This window comes from Sitophilus oryzae, unplaced genomic scaffold, assembly GCF_002938485.1.
Source record: "Sitophilus oryzae breed Bouriz unplaced genomic scaffold, Soryzae_2.0 scaffold_1536_pilon_pilon, whole genome shotgun sequence".
Taxonomy (NCBI): Eukaryota; Metazoa; Arthropoda; class Insecta; order Coleoptera; family Curculionidae; genus Sitophilus; species Sitophilus oryzae.
The window spans coordinates 2,754,921-2,775,330 of NW_022146210.1; the positions used below are offsets into that span (position 1 = coordinate 2,754,921).

A 20,410-nucleotide genomic window follows, 5' to 3' on the forward strand; every position below is an offset into this window, starting at 1 on the left:
ATGGTTATTTCTCGCCACAGATTATTGTAGTAAATATACCATCCGTTCTTTAATTTTACAACTCGTTTGTAAAATCGCTTTATGGCTAATTTATGTGGCATGTGTAAATATGTTATAATACCGTATGATAAAAAAAACGACGTCCAGTTGGCTTGGAAATGACGATCGATGACATTTCCCATATAATTTTAGATATAAAATGACAGCGATCTTCATTTCATAGCCATCGTTGACGCCGTTTTCATTCGATCATACGGTATATCTTTATATTCACCAATATTCTTTGTGAATTTATGTAAAAAATGTGTATCTCATAGTAAATTTACTTATTCATTGTAAATATATCTTTTAAAATCGCCAAATTCTTATACTTACTATTACTATAGAGTAACAACAAATTTAACATTTTATTATAGTGAATTTACAATTACTTTTTATAGTGAATTTACAATTACTTTTGTAAATTAACAAAGCGTTACTACATATTAATAAATATAATAAAACACTTGTTTATAATTATAATATTTATTATAAAGGTTAATAAAAAGTCACAAAACAGAACTAATGTATGATAGATACTTATTGCCATCTCTTCATGTCTAGAAGAACCTTACTGGAATTATGAGCCTAACCAAAGAAGGAACAAAATTTCCATTAGATACAAAATAAAAAAAAACATTCAAGAAAAAGGTATCTAATCAAAACAGTAAACTTACAAATTGACTATGTCCTCTACTCCAGTTGAAGTTGAGTCCATACTTGAATATACTTCAATATAATTGATATACCGGGTGTTGCACTGGCGGACGGGACATAGGAAATCCCATGTAAATTTTAATAGGGTCAATTATTGGCTTCCCTAATTATTTTAGACAATAATTCTATTTAGGTTTATTGAAGAGCACTAATATCCACATTCAAAAGAATAACTTTAGATATTTTTGATTAGCTCGTTTACGAGTTATCGCCGATTTCTTTTTAAATATTTCTCCTTTCTTATAGCCCTGTATTTACTTATGAGCACCAGTCAAGGTAAAAGATAACTGTCAAATGAAGTTGTCATTTCAGAAATTTACCTATTTAGTGCTTTATTATTATTGAAAACTCAGTCCTACATCGGAAATCTTAAAGATGTATTTATAAATCCAAATTAATATGAATTAAAATAAAATAAAGTAATCAATTACAAGGTTAATTATAGTATTATTACAATATTCAATAACTTATTAATTTAGGTACTATTAAATTGTTAGAACTTTAGGATTTAAGAAGATGTTCAAATATTCCTCCATCGACTGCTAGACAATAACCCAGGCGATCATAAAATTCTCTTCTTACATTCGCTAGTTGGTAAACTGAAATTCTATTGCATTCGGCAGAATAGCATTTTTTAACTCTTGTATATCTTATGTTAACTACTTGTGTATTTTTTATCCTTGTATATCCTGTATTTTAAATGGCCCCAGAGAAAGAAATCATTTGGCGAAATATCAGGGGACCTTGCTGGTCAATTTACTGTATGATTTAGGCCAATAACGTTTCCGTTAAAACTATTGTCTAAATATTCACGAACAGCCAGGGTACTATGTGCCGGGTAACCATCCATTTGGTACCAAACTTCCTGATTTTCCCTAGCGGCATTATGTAAAGCAGGTAAAATATGATTATCGAGTAGTTCCAAATAATATTCTGCATTTAAATTTCGCGTAAGAAATAATAGCCCGATAATATTGTGTCCGAATATCCCTGTCCAAACATTTACTTTCTGTGGATATTGCGTCCCTGTTTCGACAAACCTGTGTTGGTTTTCTTTGTTCCAATATCGATAATTTTGAACATTGGGTTCATTATTTAAGGTAAACGTGCATTCGTCAGTGATACATATGTTTTTTTAAAAACTCCCTATCCGTGTTTGCTCTTTCCATCATATCAAAACAAAACGCCTGCCGCCGTATTTCGTCCCCATCTCGTAGCTCTTGGTGCTTTTCATTTTTGAGGGAATAGTATTTATGTCCTTTCAAAATTCGAAACGCTGTAGTGTGATCTATTCCTATTTCATCCTCAAGTTCCCTTGTGCTGATTTTTCCATCGTTCTCTTCCACGCACAATAAAGCCTCCAAGTCGGTATCATTTCTTGCATGTTCTCTTTGTTCCTGCCTTAGTGCCTTGCTTCACATCTGCAGTTATTTATTAGGGTACCTTTGGTCTCAAATCTCTGGATATTCCTTGCGATTGTAGATTTTTCAGGTATCGGTCTATTCGGATACAGAGCAGCAAACATGTCCGACACCTTTTGATAATTATTTCCTTGATAATACCATTTAATCATCAATACTTTTTCTTCGGTAGTGTAATTCATGGCTAATATTTTCGATTAAGTTTTTAATAATAATAATCAAGCACTAAATAGATAAATTTCTGAAATGACAACTTCATTTGACAGTTATCTTTTACCTTGACTGGTGCGCATAAGTAAATACAGCGCCATAAGAAAGAAGAAATATTTAAAAAGAAGTCGGCGATAACTCGTAAACAGGCTAATGAAAAATATCTAAAGTTATTCTTTGGAATGTGGGTTTTAGTGCTCTTCAATAAACCTAAATAGAATTATTCTCTAAAAATTTTAATTAGCGAAGCCAATAATTGACCCCATTAAAATTTACATGGGATTTCCTATGTCCCGCTCGATGATGCAACACCCGGTATGTTGATATAGAGAGATCATAGAACAATTATGTTTACATAAAAAAATCGCTAAAATTAAAATGCAAATAATTATAACAAATGGAGATTGTGTTTTTTATAAGGGACATTATATTTACAGAATCTACATATAAACATACAAACCAAACCCACCGTTAAATTATAAAAACACTAATCGCCGACGCTCTGAGACTTTCTCCTGAACTGTTCTTTGTCATTCCCCCTAACTACATTTTCAATCGAATACTTAATGCGCATTAATATTCTATGCATATGTATTCTAATACTACTAAGAGATAATATGTGTTATTAATGATAAGTGATTTAAGCGAGATAATGGGATTAATAAAGAGAATTTTGAGTATTTTTTCTCTTCTTTACTTTGACAATATCCTAAATTTAATTATGATACTACCTGCAGGATTGTGCAGCATAGATCTTTTTGTTGTTTTGTGTTTTCTTCCATTTGGAGGAAAACCTTTCAAAATAAAAGCTTTGTCGTAAAATTTTCTGAAAACATTGCTTTACTATTTTTAGGATAAAAAATCTTTTGCTTTATCAAATTCAATTTTTATTATTCTATTTGCATAAATATTTCTTTACACTTATTAACGTAATTTTCGAAATTTACGTTACGTAATTTACGTTAATACTAATACCGGGTGCGTCTCAAAACTGGCTCACCCCTATAACATTTTTATTTTTTCAGTTAAAAACACGAGAGTTGGTATATTAGTATATAACATAAATTAGGATTGATTGACGTATTCAATTGTTTTTGGTCACTTCCTGTTTCACCGGAATTGACTACAACTTCTGATTTTTAAATGGCACTCTCGGTATATTTCTACTTTATTTTATTGAAAATGACACTCTGAATAGAATGACATATCATATGTCAACTTTGGACATTTTCGCATATGGTTAATTTGAAATTATAACATGCGGTTCATAATTTGACTTGAAATACCAAGTGTGTGGTATCAAATTATTCCTAAAAAAATGCTTTTTCGAAATATGCTAATGAGGTATTTGAAAAAAAATTAGATGTTTATGTTTATTTAATGTTTTTAACATAGCCATGGCACTCTAGATTGAAATTTAAAATACGACTTTTTATTAAGCGAGAATGTCAAAAGTTGACATATGATATGTCATTATATTCAGAGTGTCATTTTCTTTCAAATAAAGTAAAAAAAAATACTGAGGGTGCCATTAAAAAATCAAAAGTTGTAGTCATGTCCGGTGAAACAGGAAATAACCAAAAACAATTGGACACGTCGATCAATTCTAATTTATGTCGTATACTAACATACCAAATCTGTTTATTTATTTGAAAAAATAAAAAAGTTATTTGCCACTTTTGAGAAGCACCCGGTATATGATATTGATATAAATAATAATATTGATAATGGTTAAGCAGAAGTTATGCTCACAGTTTTAGTACTTCGAAGCGAAATAATTTCAATAATTATGGTACTTTAAGTGAGACTTTTATTTTTGCCTATTATTTTAATATTTGCTGATTGTAGCGTATTAGCACTTGGAATAAATAATATGCAAATGAATATTTGCAAGGAAATTTAGCAGGCGATAGCCTTTTAAAAATACGGGAAGGTTTTTATTTAAAATGTTTCACTCTTGCTTGTCACAACAAAGTCATACGCTTAAATAGCTTAACTAAAATGTACAACTCTGATTTAATAGTTTGGTTTATGATATATATGTGACAGTAAAAGTTGGAAATCAGTGATTGTTAACTTTAATTTACTAGTGAAAGCTCACATTCACTGCTAAGATTACGCCAATAAAAGTTCAACAGCTATTTTTGAAACCAACTTTTATTAGTGAATGCTAGCATTCCCTGGACGATAGCAGTAAGTTTGAAAGATTAAGTTAGCGCGGTTACCACATGTTGTAAAATATAAGGGTTAACAAGTATAAGTTAAATAATAGGCAATATAAAGGTAACATTAAATTGGGATAAACGTTGGCAACGTTGACAGATATCTGGCGTAAATTCATTTTGTTTTTTTGTGGTTATGTATAATTGTTTTGTTATCGTTGTAAAAAGTGCTGTCCGGTATTTTCCCTATGAAAGAAAATTTCTGTGAAAAATTAAGGTAAACTGGGCACTCGTAAAAATGTAATAGTGCTTGTTTTTCATTTTTGCAATATAATGAAGTCATAGTAAAAGTTAAGCGTGCAAGAGAAAAATATATTAAGGAACCTAGTGACTATGAACGTTTTGATATGCTTGAAATAGCGGGTTTGAAAAAGCGAATAACTTCCGTTATTCAAGAAGAAAATTCGGGCATACTTTATTTGTCCACGATGAAGAACTTATGTTTTCCCTTTTAATGTTTGGAAGGTGATGTCGTTATTTTCTATAATTTTTAAGATATATAAAGAAGTAAATTTTAATTTTAAGATATGTGGATCAGCTTGTATATTGAGGTGATACAATATTCTTAAAAGTTTTATTTGTTTTAACTTCCACAAACACTCTTCCTCGCCACACTCGCCTTGTACAATAGAATAACTTTTACTGGCAACCTTTAGTAAATGTTACTTTCACTAGTGAATGTTAGAAATTACTAGGAAAAATCTTTTTAAAATACCACATTCACTGGTCCATTGCGTAATTGTTAGCATTTCCTAGTGAATGTTAACAATCACTGAATTTCCGACTTTCACTGTAACATATATACTAGATAAATTGAAATATCGACAGAAACCTAATGACTTTTACATATGCAAAAAAGGTTCTATATATAAACCATTTTACTTGATTTTATTACAAAATACGTATTTATATTGTCAAGAAAGTAATCCATTTTTTCGGTTTTCTTTACACACCCTCTTTTAAGTCGATGATAAACCCTCTTACAGCTCAAGTTTTTGAGCCATTTTTACATCAGCTGATAACAAGTGTAGACATAAAGATCCTTTAAAAACAAAATTTGGTATCCTTAATATGCTTTCTTTGTGAGGGTTTTATTCTCTGTCTTTATTGTATGTATAAGCATTCTAAGAGCAAACAGCAAACTCAATAAATACTAAGTGACAATTTAATGTAGTCTCACTTTAGATGAGTCTGTCATCTTTCTTGTAAAAAAATATTACACCTAAGGAAAATATGTCGAAAAGGAGCTTTATAATGGTGGATTTTACTGTATGGAATCTGTAAGGTCGCGGTGATCAAGTGATCAACCCTCCTCTCATACATTCTACATCTATACAGGGTGTCCCAGGCTGAGCGTTCATTAGAAGCTTCTAGAGAACTACAATATCTAGATCAAGGCTTTTTGCACATAATTTTCACAACGAAACCTATCGATTAAAAATATTTTCAATACAGCGGCACTTCCGGAAATACCGGAAGTTGACAGCAACTTTCTTAGTTCAAATAGGTACCCTCACTTTTTATTACATACTTAAATTCTATTTAAATTAAAGTTTTATGAATTTTGATATGAAACGTTCTATATCTTACACAACACTAACCGTTTTTGAGAAAAAAAAATAAAATTTTTAGAAGAAAAAAACTACCAGTAAAAAAAATGTGTGTAGCCTAAACGTCAAATTTAGTGATTACCACAGCCACTCTGACATAAAGAGAAAACATGTGACTCTCTATTTTAAAGATTAAATTGTTTAAATGTCATATAATATTGGCCGTAGATGTCATTGAATCGAGCTTTTTAGCGAAAAAACTATCATAAATCATCTTTTCCAAATTAAATGGGTACCCATTTATCAGGGTACCCATTTAATATAAGAAAGTTACTGTCAACTTCCGGTATTTCCGGAATTGCTACTATATTGAAAATTTTCTAATAATCGGTAGATCTCGTTGTGAAACAATGATATGCAAAAAAATCTCCGATCTAGATATTGTAGTTCTCTAGAAACTTCTAATGCGCGCTCAGCCTGGGATGCCCCCTGTATCTCTATAAAATTTAAATCTATAATATAATACACATATCGATGATTTGAATTATACAGAAATATAATATAGAACTAATTATAAAGTAATTCCATTCAAAACTAGAGTAGTCATGGTATTAATCCTATACGACTATTCTAGCGGCAAACGGCTTTTATATGATCATAGTTTGCCCAAGTACAATTTTCATTTCAAACAGTAAACGTATAATTTAGGCAATTTTCGGCAGAGTATTAATCAAAATGCTAACGACTTTTTACAACTTCTGACAGAAGAGAAAGTTGTTTTAAATGGGATATTATAATCAAGTTTACATTTAGATGTCAAAAACAATACTGACTGGCACTATTAATTTTGATAATAAATAGAACGGTCTGTTTTAATAGGTCTTACGGTTTCAACAGGTTCTACGTAAATATGTAAAAGTCAACAAATTCATAATATAATACTCAGATCAAATTCGAATAAGTCAAATAAAACGTTAAAAATGGTGTCTCATGATTCTGTCTCATTCGAGACGGAACCGCAATTGAACACTGCTTTTTTCATTCCAAATAACAGGAATTAAAATACGAAATTCGTGATTCCTTAGGAAATCACTTAAAGACAATAATCATTGTCCGAAAATCGTGCCATTTTTAGTAAAATATCGGGAAGACCTACAATAGCAGAAGTTTTCTATATATTCTTATTAAATATAAATAAAATAAATTTCAACGGTATTACCAAAGAATATTATAGTTTTAAGAACTCTCGTGTGGAAGCTTTAGTGATTTGTCACACGGTGGCGCTTTTGAACATAATCGAAGCCTGAAAATGCTAATATTTTAAATTTTGAGGACTACGCGCGGCGATATTTCGTAAGGTGTTGCCAAAACATATTTTATTTCTCGATATTTAAAGAAATATGTATTGATTATATATTTCGTATCCTTTAGTACATGAGGCATCCTAAGGCTATAAAAACGTAGCTATGAAAATAAGATTTTAGATTTTTAATTTTTTTGTACCTTCTAATAAAAATTACTTCTATTCCAATAAAATATTAACTAGTATGATTATGTGTTATCTGTGCTAGTATTAGGAAACTGGAGTAAATACGGAGAATATTAATTCGTTCTCTAAGATGAGCACTACTAAGTAATTTTTTAAAATTCGACCCATAAGGGGGTGTAATTAGATAAAGGGGTGTAATTATACAAAAAAAAATCTGTACCTACTAGGAGTATGAACTTTTGCACAGATGTGGCGCATTTGAACATTGATAAGCGATTTTTGGAAATGTATAGCATAAGGGTAGTGAAACTGGGGGGTGAAATTTTGTACAAAAAATGTTAGTTCTAGGAGTATGAAATTTTGTACCTTAATTGACGAAAGTTGACGAGTTTCCTTAATTGACGAAAGTGAGTACCCAGAAGCTAATTTTTGACATTCATCCCCTAGAAATAAGGGATGAAAATTTGTACAAAAGTTTGTTACAATCGGTTTTAGAAGTATGAAATTCTGCACAGACGTTCCTTATGTAACGTAATTTAGCACTATTAGTAGCACTTTTTGGAAATTCGCCCTCTAAGGGTGTGAAATGAGGGGTGAACGTTCTGAAACAATTCTGTTGAAGGAGTATGAAAATTTGCACAGAGGTTCCTTATGTAGCGTAATTGAATAATTAGAGTGATTTTTGGAATTCATTCCTTAAGGGGGTAAAACTAGGGGTGAAAATTTGTATAATTTTTTATGTAAAATCCGTTCTAGGACTAGGAGTATGAAATTCTGTTCAGAGGTCCCTTAAATGATGAAAGTGAGTACCTAGACGAGAATTTTAGGCATGCATCCCCTAAAAAATAAGGGATGAAAATTTGTACAAAAATTTGTTAAAATCGGTTTTAGAAGTATGAATTTTGCAGACGTTCCTTATGTAACGTAATTTAGCACTAAGAAGCAATTTTTGGAAATTCGCCCTCTAAGGGTGTGAAATGAGGGGTTGAACGTTCTGGAACAATAAATTCTTTTTAAGGAATGTGAGAATTTGCACAGAGGTTTATTATGTAGCGTAATTGAATAATTAGAGCGATTTTTGGAATTCATTCCTTAAGGGGATAAAACTAAGGGTAAAAATTTGTATAATTTTTATGTAAAATCCGTTCTAGGACTAGGAATATGCAATTTTGTACAGAGGTCCCTTAAGTGATGAAAGTGAGTACCCAGAAGAAAATTTTGGACATGCACCCCCTAAAAAATAAGCACTCCCTATAAAACAATTAAAATAAAAAAAAATTGTCTAAAAAATAAAAAAAAGTTGGGGTGGACCACTCTTATCACTTAGGGGTATAAAAAATAGATAACCTGGGAATAGGTTGTGACCAAACCAAACCAAACCAGACCTACTGAATATACATATAAAATTTTATCAAAATCGGTCGAGCCGTTTCGGAGATGGTAACAAAAAATTAAAAAAAAACAACCCCTATTAAAAAATAGGGGATGATGATGGTGAAAATGATGATGACGGTGAAAATTTAAGGTTATTTGTATTTTTTAATGCCAACTAAAAAATAAAAATATTTTTTTCTTTTCAAAAAATAAAAAATGAGGGTGGGCTACCCTCTCGGCTACCCTAACCACATAAGGGTATAAAAAATAGATAACGACCTATTCTTAGACGTACTGAATATACATATAAAATTTTATCAAAATCGGTCAAGCCGTTTCGGAGATGGTAACAAAAAATTAAAAAAACAACCCCTATTAAAAAATAGGGGATGAAGGTAGAACGGTGAAAATTTAGTGTTGTTTGTATTTTTTAATGCCAAATAAAAAAAATTATTATTCTTTCACAAAACAAAAAAAAATTGGGGTGGACTACCCTTATCACTTAAGGGTATAAAAAATATATAACTACCTATTCTCAGACCTACTGAATATACATATAAAATTTCATCAAAATCGGTTAAGCCGTTTCGGAGGAGTACGGTAACCAAAACTGTAACACGGGAATTATATAGATATTATATGAAAACTGCGGAGTGCGGAGAGCGGAGAGCGGAGAGCGGAGAGCGGAGAGCGGAAAGACTGATAAATAGATGAAATTTAAAACTATAATTTAAAACTATTCAAGAAAGTACACACAAAACAAGGCAACGCGCGTCTATTCGTTCAATTCCGAGCAAAATAGCGAGGTCCCACGAAGTTGGGGCCTCGCTCGCCAAAGCGAGGCCCCATCGACAGGTCAGATTTTGATGCGAGACGAGACTTCTAGGGTATTAAGATATTCTTTGGTATTACTAATAACTAATTTTATCTTTAGGCTGTATTACTTATTTTTGGCCGTCGTCGCGTCGCTTCACCACAGAGACTTTTAATTTATCATAATTCTTTAAATATTAAAAATATTTTAAATTTATGGAAAAAGATGGATATATAAATAAATTTGACTCTATTGACCGTATGTTGATATGACAGACTCTTTCAGGCTAATTTTCGATACTCAATTTGAAATAAATATGTCCTCCAATGAAAATGCGAGTTGTTTAACTCTAATAATTCTGATTCTGAGCTGGCAAATGAACAAGATGCTGTACCTAGACTGTTATAATATTAATTTTTTTGTGGGAGTTAGTATAGTGATAAAGCGCAAAGATACATTTCGTTTTATTATTACTAAAATCCTTACCCTTAAATAAATATATATGAAAAGTTTTTTATTTCCTTAATAAGACAAAAGGTGTTTATGTTCATGTTTTACCCCTAATCATCCATAATATTCCAACAATTTCATTCTGACCGCTTTTGATTGAATTCTGATTCTTTAACCGCATTGTATAAATAATTCGAAAACAGCTTAAGCGCTTTCATTTCAAATAGAGAGATTTCGTTAAAATAACAATGCAGGTCCATTAGGTTAATGTTCCGATATCACAAATAATCAACAATAAAGTGGTAATTTGTATTTTTCAAAATATTTGTTATATTTTAAAAAAATTGGTTAACTATAATTTGGTATTTAGCAGTAGCTTTATTACAGTAGTAGATATACTTAAAGAAATTACTTTAATAACTTTAGATTTAATTTTTATATTTGTATATTTGAAGACGAGTAAGACTGGCCTGGGCAGCATTTGGAAAATTAAGTTACATATTAAAAAAAACAAAGATATCTGGGTTCGAGGCCGGGTGAGATAGGATATCTCGAGAGTACGAGTCGATTTAGACACTCGCCAAGTCGTCGGTAGGCCATTGACCATGACATGGCCGAGAACCGGGGTTCGGGTTCTCTGTGAGTAAAGTAGGCCCCGTTCAGATTAGCCTTCGCAGCAAAAGAAGATGTTATCTTAAAATACCCTACTTTACTGTAAAGCAAAACTTACCTAATTATGTTTCCGAATAAAACTCGATAATATATTTTAAAATATCCAAACATATAATAATATAATATCTTGCGAGGCAAATTTATACATATCCTTTCTTTATTTGTAATTATTGGTTGTAGGTCATAATATAATTTTACTACTTACTAAAACAGCAACATAGTGTTTACATTTAATTTAAAATTAATTGGGCAGTCGTTGTTTTGTATGCTTTATAGAACAGGAAATAACAATGATGCAACATATAATATTCGGTTTAATGATAAACATCAATTTCAAAAACATTAAAATACCCTTATTTTCGCGAATTGTACCTGTTTTGTGACCGTGGCTGCAGCTGTAGTGCTGAGCTTGGGGAATGAAATCCCGACTCGAGATCGCAAATTCAAGATCTCGTCTAGTTTATAAAAAAATGTAAAGTTCGGATGGCTGAAAACGATAAAAACTGCTTGTTTGTGATAGTGAGATTAATTAAAATAAAATATTTTTTGTAAGAAAACAAAAACCTTTATTCTTCAATATTACTAACTAAATAATTAAGTTTTCTTTGGAAATTAGCATAATCAAAACAAAAAGTATAACCACAGGTATAAATCAAGGAGATTAGGAAGTATAGTTACGGGTGATTTTGACAGTAGTAAATCTCCCCCTTGTTTCTCCACATTTAAATAAATCCATTTCTTTTATATGTCTAACTCTAATTTGTCTAAGCTCGTCAATACACGTGTAAAAGGACTTTTAGACGTTCAGTTGGTGAATGCAGTGTGCATAAAAAACACAACTTTGGTGTGTACCTTTTTTGGGGACACCATGTATAATTCTATATATTGGAAAACAAATTTCTTGCAGTATAGGTATATAATAAAATTATATAAGAATTCTTGCCACTTGCTGATATAGAAATTTAATTCCACGCAGTGTTTGTCATAATGTGGATCAACCTGCTCTCACTACCGGTTTCGGAGTCCTACTCCATCATCAGGTGAGTTTAGGTAGATACCACAAAATGACAACCACAGCGCAGAGTAGTTAATTCCCACTTGTCGGAAAGTATGGGTTAGATATTAAATCCCGAACGGGAGTTAGCGGCCTGCGTGCAATGATAGTACTTTCGTACCATCGAGGCGCAACTATCGATAGTACAAGGATGGTAAAAGGCCTATTTTCAGGCAAGCCAAATTTTAAAATGGAAAACAAATTTCTTGCAGTATAGGTATATTAAGGGCTGGCAAAGGTTAGTCTTGGGCCGAGATTTCCGTATGTAAGAAAAGGACAATGCGTTTATAATGTACTGAACAAAGAGAGGACAGTAAACACGTTGCCAAACGTATGAAATAAATCGAGAAAATGTGCACATCCTAAGAGATGTGGAAGGGGATATAGCAGATTTGTCGCAGTTGACCGGCCGACCCAATCAATACCTCTGTCAGTACTTAAAGTTCTAGGGAAAGGTGTACGTCATGCGTTCAGCTTCACGATTTAATTACGTCTCGTGATACTTGATTTGTTTATTTATTAACGAGTCGTTGTAATTTTCCCTATAGCTTGAATTTTTTTAAGTGCAAGCTAGAAACACATGCATTTTTGGTAAAAATAAGTGGAATTGAGTGGGTGTTCGATAGTTGTCGCGCTATTAGAACTCTGAATTCAAAAATCGATATCTGGAAATCTATTAGAAATAATAGATTGAAGTTTTTTCAAGAACTTTGTTAATATTTCTGCTGTATTTTTTTTTGTATTGATTGTTTACAATTTTTGAATGGAGAAAACAACCTTATCGAATTTTTCTTATGTAAACATTTTGTAAAATATCCGATCTTGAAAACAAAAAAAAGTTTCAATATCTAAAGTGGTTCTTGAGTTATGGCCTGTTATGTGTTAAAAAGTTGATTTTTTAAATTATCGCGATTACTGACGTTTTCTCGTTATAAAAAAATGACACCCTAACGATATCCTTATAATTCCATTTCAGATGCTCAGAAACATTACAAGCCTAGTGATTTTATCTTGTTATCTATTGAAAAAAAAGTCTTTTAAAAATAAGCGGTTTGCGATCGTGATTTTACTTTACTTGATAGGGAAAGGCGTATCGGCAACGCCTAATAAAAAACGCAACGTATAATAAAATTATATAAGAATTCTTGCCACTGAGTAGACCACAAGTACCTTACCACAAGTAGCTATCTACCCAAGCTCACCTGATGATGGACTAGGGCTCCGAAACCGGTAGTGAGAGCAGGTTGATCCACATTATGACAAACACAGCGTGGAATTAAATATCTATATCAGCAGTTAAGTGGCATGAATTCTTATATAATTTTATTCTATATATTTTTATAAAATGCTTTCAGTCAACCTACATACGCTGCCAAAATTTCATTTTGATATAAACTACCGTTCTCCTTGGAGCTTCTGCGGCCTATGAAAAGCGCCACCCTGTACAATAATTATACGTGGAACGCAATATCTGCCAAATGGCCCCAACGACTTCTCTGGCAGCACACAATTCTTTTGTTGAAATTTTCCATTTTTGCTGAACACATTTCTTTTTTTTCGAGTTATGTTACGAATTATTCGCCTAATTTCTTCTTTCAATTGTTGAATGGTTTGCGGATTGTTCTCGTAAGCTTTGCTTTAAATTGTCAAAATTTTCAAGTGATTTTGTGAAATATTACGCAATACCCCTGAAATTCCCCGAAATTGTTCTATATATCTTAAAATTCCCCTTCAATTCCTTGCATTTGTACACTAAAATACCCCAGTGATTTACCCTTCGATTCTTGTACATACCCCCCCTTTAAATTGTCAATAATAATCAACTAATTTTTCTAAAGAATAATTAAATTCTTAAATATGTTAAAGCAATATCAAACTTGTTTATTTAATTCTCTGGAACAGAGCTTTAAAAACCGTGTTACGAAAAGTTTAAAGGAGTGTTATGTAGAAAAAAGCTCTCCAGGGGCAAACCTGCGAATAACGAAGTCAAAGGCCTCCGTAAAGGGCCCAAGAGTATAGCAAAATATTTGTGGGCGACTGTAAAGGCGTTCCCAAGTGAACCAACACGTAGACTTATACGTCAAGCTGCTTATACAACTCGAATATATTTCTTGTTGTATTATTAAGAGCTTCGCATGCTGTTTATTACATCAAATGTTATTTTCTGTTCTATATTCTCTTTTATTTAGTACGATTGACTGAAATCTCTATTCTTCTTTTTAAGAAATACAATAAAAAAGTCTTTTAGGTTCTAAATAATTAATAGTTTTATGTTTATAAATGGTTTGTTTTATTTATTTATTAGTATAATAAAGTCCTCCATATACAGGTTGCCCTAATATTTCGTGTACATAGAACTATTACATATTTTTAGAATTAAAATAAGTTTACTGTACACAATTTACCTCTATATAAAAGTTCTTCGTTTGTCCATTAGAAGGCATCAAACGTTAATAAATAAACACATTTTACACAGATATTTTAAGAACCGTGTCTTTGTTCAGCTAAGTGCTTTAACATTTTACTTTCACAAAAATCAAGAAAAAGTCCGGGTGAAAACTACCTATACCGGGTGCGTCTCAAAAGTGGCTCACCCCTATAAGTTTTTTATTTTTTCAGATAAAAAAACGAGATTTGGTAAGTTAGTATATGACATAAATTGGGACTGACTGACGTATTCAATTGTTTTTGGTCATTTCCTGTTTCATCGAAAATAACTACTACTTTTGATTTTTAAATGGTACCCTCGGTATATTTATACTTTATTCGATAGAAAATGCTATTCTGAATAGAATGACTTCTTAAAATATCCGAAAAATGTGTTTATTTTATTTAAAGTTTGATTCTCTCCAGTGGGCAAAGTAAAGCACTTTTATATAGAGGTAAGTTGTTTCCAATGAACTTATCTTGATTTCAAAAATACGTAGTTGTTTTATGACCACGGAATATGGCGAACCCTGTATAGTATTTATTGGCCTTGGGAGTAACGAGGTACAAATTGATATAGGTATTAAACTGACATTCAGTGTCAAATTCAACGACAGTACTCATTGCTTGATATATAATTACTTACAAGGCGTTGAGGTGGTCAACTAGGGGGCGTCCACTACAAATAGGAGTCATACAAAGATAAAGAAAACGCGTTTAGATTGAAATGCTCGGCTTGCCGCCAAACCTTATAATTGTTTTAGGGTGCATATGTTGTACGGGATCTGGCGCTGCCAGTCATATTGATCTGTCATATTGACATCAAAATCAATTTCTGATGTCAAAAAACTCTCAGACCCAAATTTTCCATCCAAATATTGACGTTACTTAAGAAATTATGTGGAAAAATTGAAATAAAAATGAAACTTCTACACTCTGTTTCTCTGAAACTAAGCATTTTAGAACATCTATATGATATACAGATACATTTATACGAACTTGTTTACTTGTTTTCCTATGCCGAATATGCTGCCGACACGTTTCACGAATACAGTTCGGACCAAACTGTATATTTAAAAAAAATATATATTTTTTGGTTGCGACGTTTGAAAAAAATAGCATGTTCTATTCGGAGTAAAAATGACTTTTTGTGCCCCGCTTGTAATGTCAAACGTACAACCTTGCTAAAAAAAGTATCATTTTTTACTTCTAATAAAACAGTATATATACTATTTGTTTAAAACCGATATCGTCATTCTGTTTTATGATGACCATGATTTTACCCTCGTTATTACACATTTTATAAAACTATCTCTAAATTGTATTATTAACATTCGAGATAGCGTTATAATCTGAAAATTAATGGAAACTATGACTACAAGCAAATCTGCTGGCATTCAAAGGGCAGACGAAAGCAGTAAAATCCATCAGAGAGTTTAATGGCGTGGAAGAGTAGGCCGTTTTGCAAATAACTTTCTCGGTGCCCCTAACAACAAATAAATTCGCCCACATCAAAGCCGAATTTGAAATAATTAGATCAAGCACGACAGTGCCTTTTCCGGCTAGTTGTAGCCGAAAAGTTTCTAATAAATTTACTATTAAGCCGGTTGAAAGTTACCCTATTTACCAGTAGATAATTAATAGGGTTTCGTATATTTAGATAATTTTTTTTCGAAAAAGGATCCAACAAACTAGTCGCTAATGATCTGCTGATAGTTAATGAGAATTAAATGAGATTAGCGTTAAACACAAATACCGAGTAAGCTTTTGTGTTTGTTAATTAACGTGTGTGTGTGTGTAATACTGTCAGTTAATTATCTATCATAAATAAAACTAAAAGTGGAATGCACAAAATTTATACTTCTTGATTTTACTTTTACGTATTCAGGGTACGTTGGGCTGACAACGGTGGCCAAATATAGACTATCCGGTGTTCCTGGTGTGTTATCTGGTGTCAACATCGGTGTTCATTTCGATACCGGTGTTCAACTACAACACCGGTGTTCATCTCGACACCGATGTTGGTCTGGACACCGGTGGTCATTTCGATACCGGTTTTGACTACGACACCGGTTTTGATATACCGGTGTTTGGTAAACGGGTTAAAGGAGAAATAATGTTAATTAACAAGTTCAAAATAAACCTAATAATAAAATGTCGTGTCGGTGCTTATTTTTATCTTTTATTAAAGCGCACCGACTTCAACTTAAAGCTTTCAAATTTAAATATAATTTTTTGCCAGACTAATCACTAAAATAAAGTGGAAGCGGCAGATAAACTATGAAGTAAAAAATTGTTTGATCAAAAACAAATATAAAACAAAACATAAAGAAACAAAAGTTCGTAGCTGTAAAATAAACTAAAAAATATTATATTAAAAAACTAAAAAAAAAACAAATAAACGGCACCATCGACATCGAAACCGACACCGTTGTTCATCGCGATACCGGTGTTGAGGATGTCAAGATAAACACCGGTGTCGTTGATGGGCACCTGTGTCGAAATAAATACCGGTGCTGAAATAAACACCGGTATTTGTGTTGACACTGGTACACCGACTGAAACACCGGTGGTCATCAACACCTAACACCGGTGTTCAAATCTCAGCACCGAACAGGTCTAATTCAGGGTGCTCAAATATTCTATGGATATAGAACTACTCCGTATTTTTGGAATTCATTCAGTTCATTGGACACAATTATTTGCTTCTATACAAAAGTGCTTCAATAGCAAAATAAACACATTTTGTTTTTTATTATAAGATATTTTAAGAACCTTTATTCCGATTTGAATGTGATTTGGGGTACCTATGTTTTGCTAAGCACTTTACCATTTGACTCACAAAAATATGAAAAATTACTGGAAGACTGTAGACTACCCCCACCCCTATATAAATTTCAGTAGAAATTCTTTTTTCGTAAAACGGTCCTCTTAGTATTTACTACATTTTTTTCTCTTTAAAAAAAACGCTACATCGCATAGATTTTGAGAACTTTTTTTTTGAAAATTCTTATTTCCAAAGCAGACCTACAAAATTTACAGGTAGTTCTAATATTCCTTGACCATAGAACTACTCCATACTACGCATGCTTTCAATCAAAATAAGTCAATTGTACACAATTTACCTTTATACAAAAGTGCTTGGTTTGTCCGTTAGAAGGCACCAATCAAAAATAAACCCGAAACTTAATTAATTTATAATTTATGAAGCTTATTGTCAAATATAATTTGTGATACTAACCAAATCAAACATAAAATTCCATATTTTCGCCAGCTAGAATAACGCTTACTAGTTTTGATTAAAAAATAGTGAATTGTGTTCAAATAATTAAATGTAGGTATTTAAAGCTTCTATTATTAGGTATACCAACTTTCCTATTTCTAAATAATATTTTATTTGAAATAGGTACATTGTATTCATAAAAAATATATATAATATATGTTGCGTCTACATTGAAGCGATATTTGATTACTTTAACACAGACTAATCACTTTTTACTGCGTATGTCTAATATTGCATAAAGTACTAAAACTCTAAATTTGTTTATGTCAATCGAATCAAATTTTATCTCCCGCCACGAATTATTCATTGTTCTCGCTTTATCAAGAATCATCCACCCCCACACAAACATTAATCTTCACACCTCCATGTAATCTCTAAGGTCCCTACTCCAGAATTATTGAGCATTGTTATCATGCTCTACATTTCAAAGCGTAGGTGCCAGCCAGTTTTTCTTTAGTTTTACATTATTTGTATTTTATTTTGTATGAGTTTAATCGTCCTCCAATTTTGCCGAGCTAATCACGATTATTTAGGATTATACTTATACTGAAGATTTATTTTACAATTTTTTCAGAACGTATATACAATAGAAGATTATATTTTCTAACTCTAATAGACATTCAGGAAAACGACACTATTATGTTTGTAAAATTATAATATTAATTATAAAAAGTGTTACAAAACTAAAGGAAACAATCTCAGTGATGTGATCATAACTTGTGCGTATATGATTAACATTCTTTTATTATTCGTACTTGTCAATCTCCGTGACATCAGAATGGATAAGTTTCAAATACTTTATTAAAAGCTACAGTTAGGGGGTTGTAACCATTGGTAAAAATGTCTGTACCTCTGTGGCGGATTCATCTCTTCAATCATGTCCTATGGGTATTTCGCCACTGTAAGAAAATCTACAAAATAAAATAGTTATTTTTTGAAATTACTGCTGGCGTTAATTCAACGGAGACCAGCTGCTCAGCAGTGATTTACTAATAAACAAATTTAATAATAAGCAAATTTTAGCTTTTTAGCAAAAAACACAAAGAACGAAGAAAAAACTTTTTAAAATATCTAAATACAACTATTCGAGAAAACTTTAGTTTTTTATCAGATATGTCTATAAAAAACCGTTGGAGTTATTATGATTTTAACATCACTGCTGACAAGCAGTACTGGTCTCCGTTGGATTAACGCAGCAGTCTTTTAAAAAAATAGCTATTTTATTTTGTAAATTTTCTTACAGAACTACAATACACGAACGCATTTTACAATCAAACATCGGACGTGGGAATCGCTAACCATGTTAGCATCATCAGCATGATTCAAACTAAACTAATATCTACAAATTGAGCGGTTGGTACTGATGAAGTGTGAAAAAATTATCCAAACGAGTCAAAACCAATCGAGCGTAAAAAATTCAAAGAGACTAGAGCTATAGGAACAAAGAACTTGAAGGAATTGGAGCATTGTCTCTATTCATATTATCTTTATATTTATTTATTTTGATGTTATCAGATGTATTTAATTGCCTGTAATTTGACACTAGTTTAATTAGTTTTAAATTATGCTATTGACATCTGTACAATGATATTTATTGGAAATCTGTTGAGCAACGCAAGATTTATCCGTTATACCATAATTATCTTATCTGAGCATATGAATTTATTAGCCGACCATACCGACAGGTATGGTAAGGGGGTATGGAAAGGGGGTATGGGAGGGGGTTAAAAATTTTAAAAAATCGTAACTCTAAAATTACAGTAGCTAGCGAAACGCGGTTTTCAATTTAAGATTAGGAATAATATTTGCAACAAAATTTGTAATAACATCAAAATCAGTCAAAGTCGCAGTTTTTGAGATTAAAAAAAATATCAAGTATGGGCGGCTATACGTGCCTCCCGGCGCCAATTTTTTTAAAATCTAGTTAATATTGATTTTCCACCTTGCCCAGTATATATTTGGTTACAATCTTTACAGGAAATTTTATAAATTCCCGACCTTTCTAGTGGAGGTGTTTTAAGTATTGACTAATAGTGTTTTTAGTATTGCCTAATAGTTGTACTATACAGGGTGTCCCAATATTCCGTGGATATAGAACTAGTACGTATTTTTGGAATCAAAATAAGTTCATTGGACACAATTTACCTCTATACAAAAGTGCTTCGTTTGCCTGTTAGAGGGCATCAAACTTAAAAAAATGAAACACATTTTTTCAGATATTTTAATAATCGTTATTCCGATTTGATTGAGATTTTGGGTGTCTATGTTTTGCTTTTAACATTAAGTGCTTTTTAAACATACATTTGATTTTTATGAAAAACAAGAAAAAGTACAAGAAGGGTAAAAAGTAGCCCATACATACCCTTACATAAATGTTAGTATAAATATTTTCCAATTCAACCGACGAAAGATTTTTCTTTCGTGAAATGGTCCTTCTAGTATTTAGTACGTGAAAATATAAAGTAAAAATAAAAATACAATAACTGAACTTATTTTGATTTCAAAAATACGTAGTAGTTAGTTCTATGTCCTATGTATAATTGACATTCTTGAAAATTATTTTTAAACCACGGGATAATTCAATACGGGATCAAATAATTTCAAAGAAGAGTGATTTTATACAAATAGAAACAAGTCTACAATATGTGTCTACAAATATATATTTTTTTTAATTTAAAGTAGTACTGG

At 31.7% G+C, this 20,410-nt stretch overlaps 1 protein-coding gene across 1 annotated transcript in view; it reads left to right on the forward strand.

Annotated features, from left to right (window-relative positions):
* Positions 1–20,410, forward strand: part of LOC115878887 (alkaline phosphatase-like) — an 891,059-nt gene that overhangs the window by 85,955 nt on the left and 784,694 nt on the right. The gene's annotated exons all lie outside the window — the stretch shown is intronic.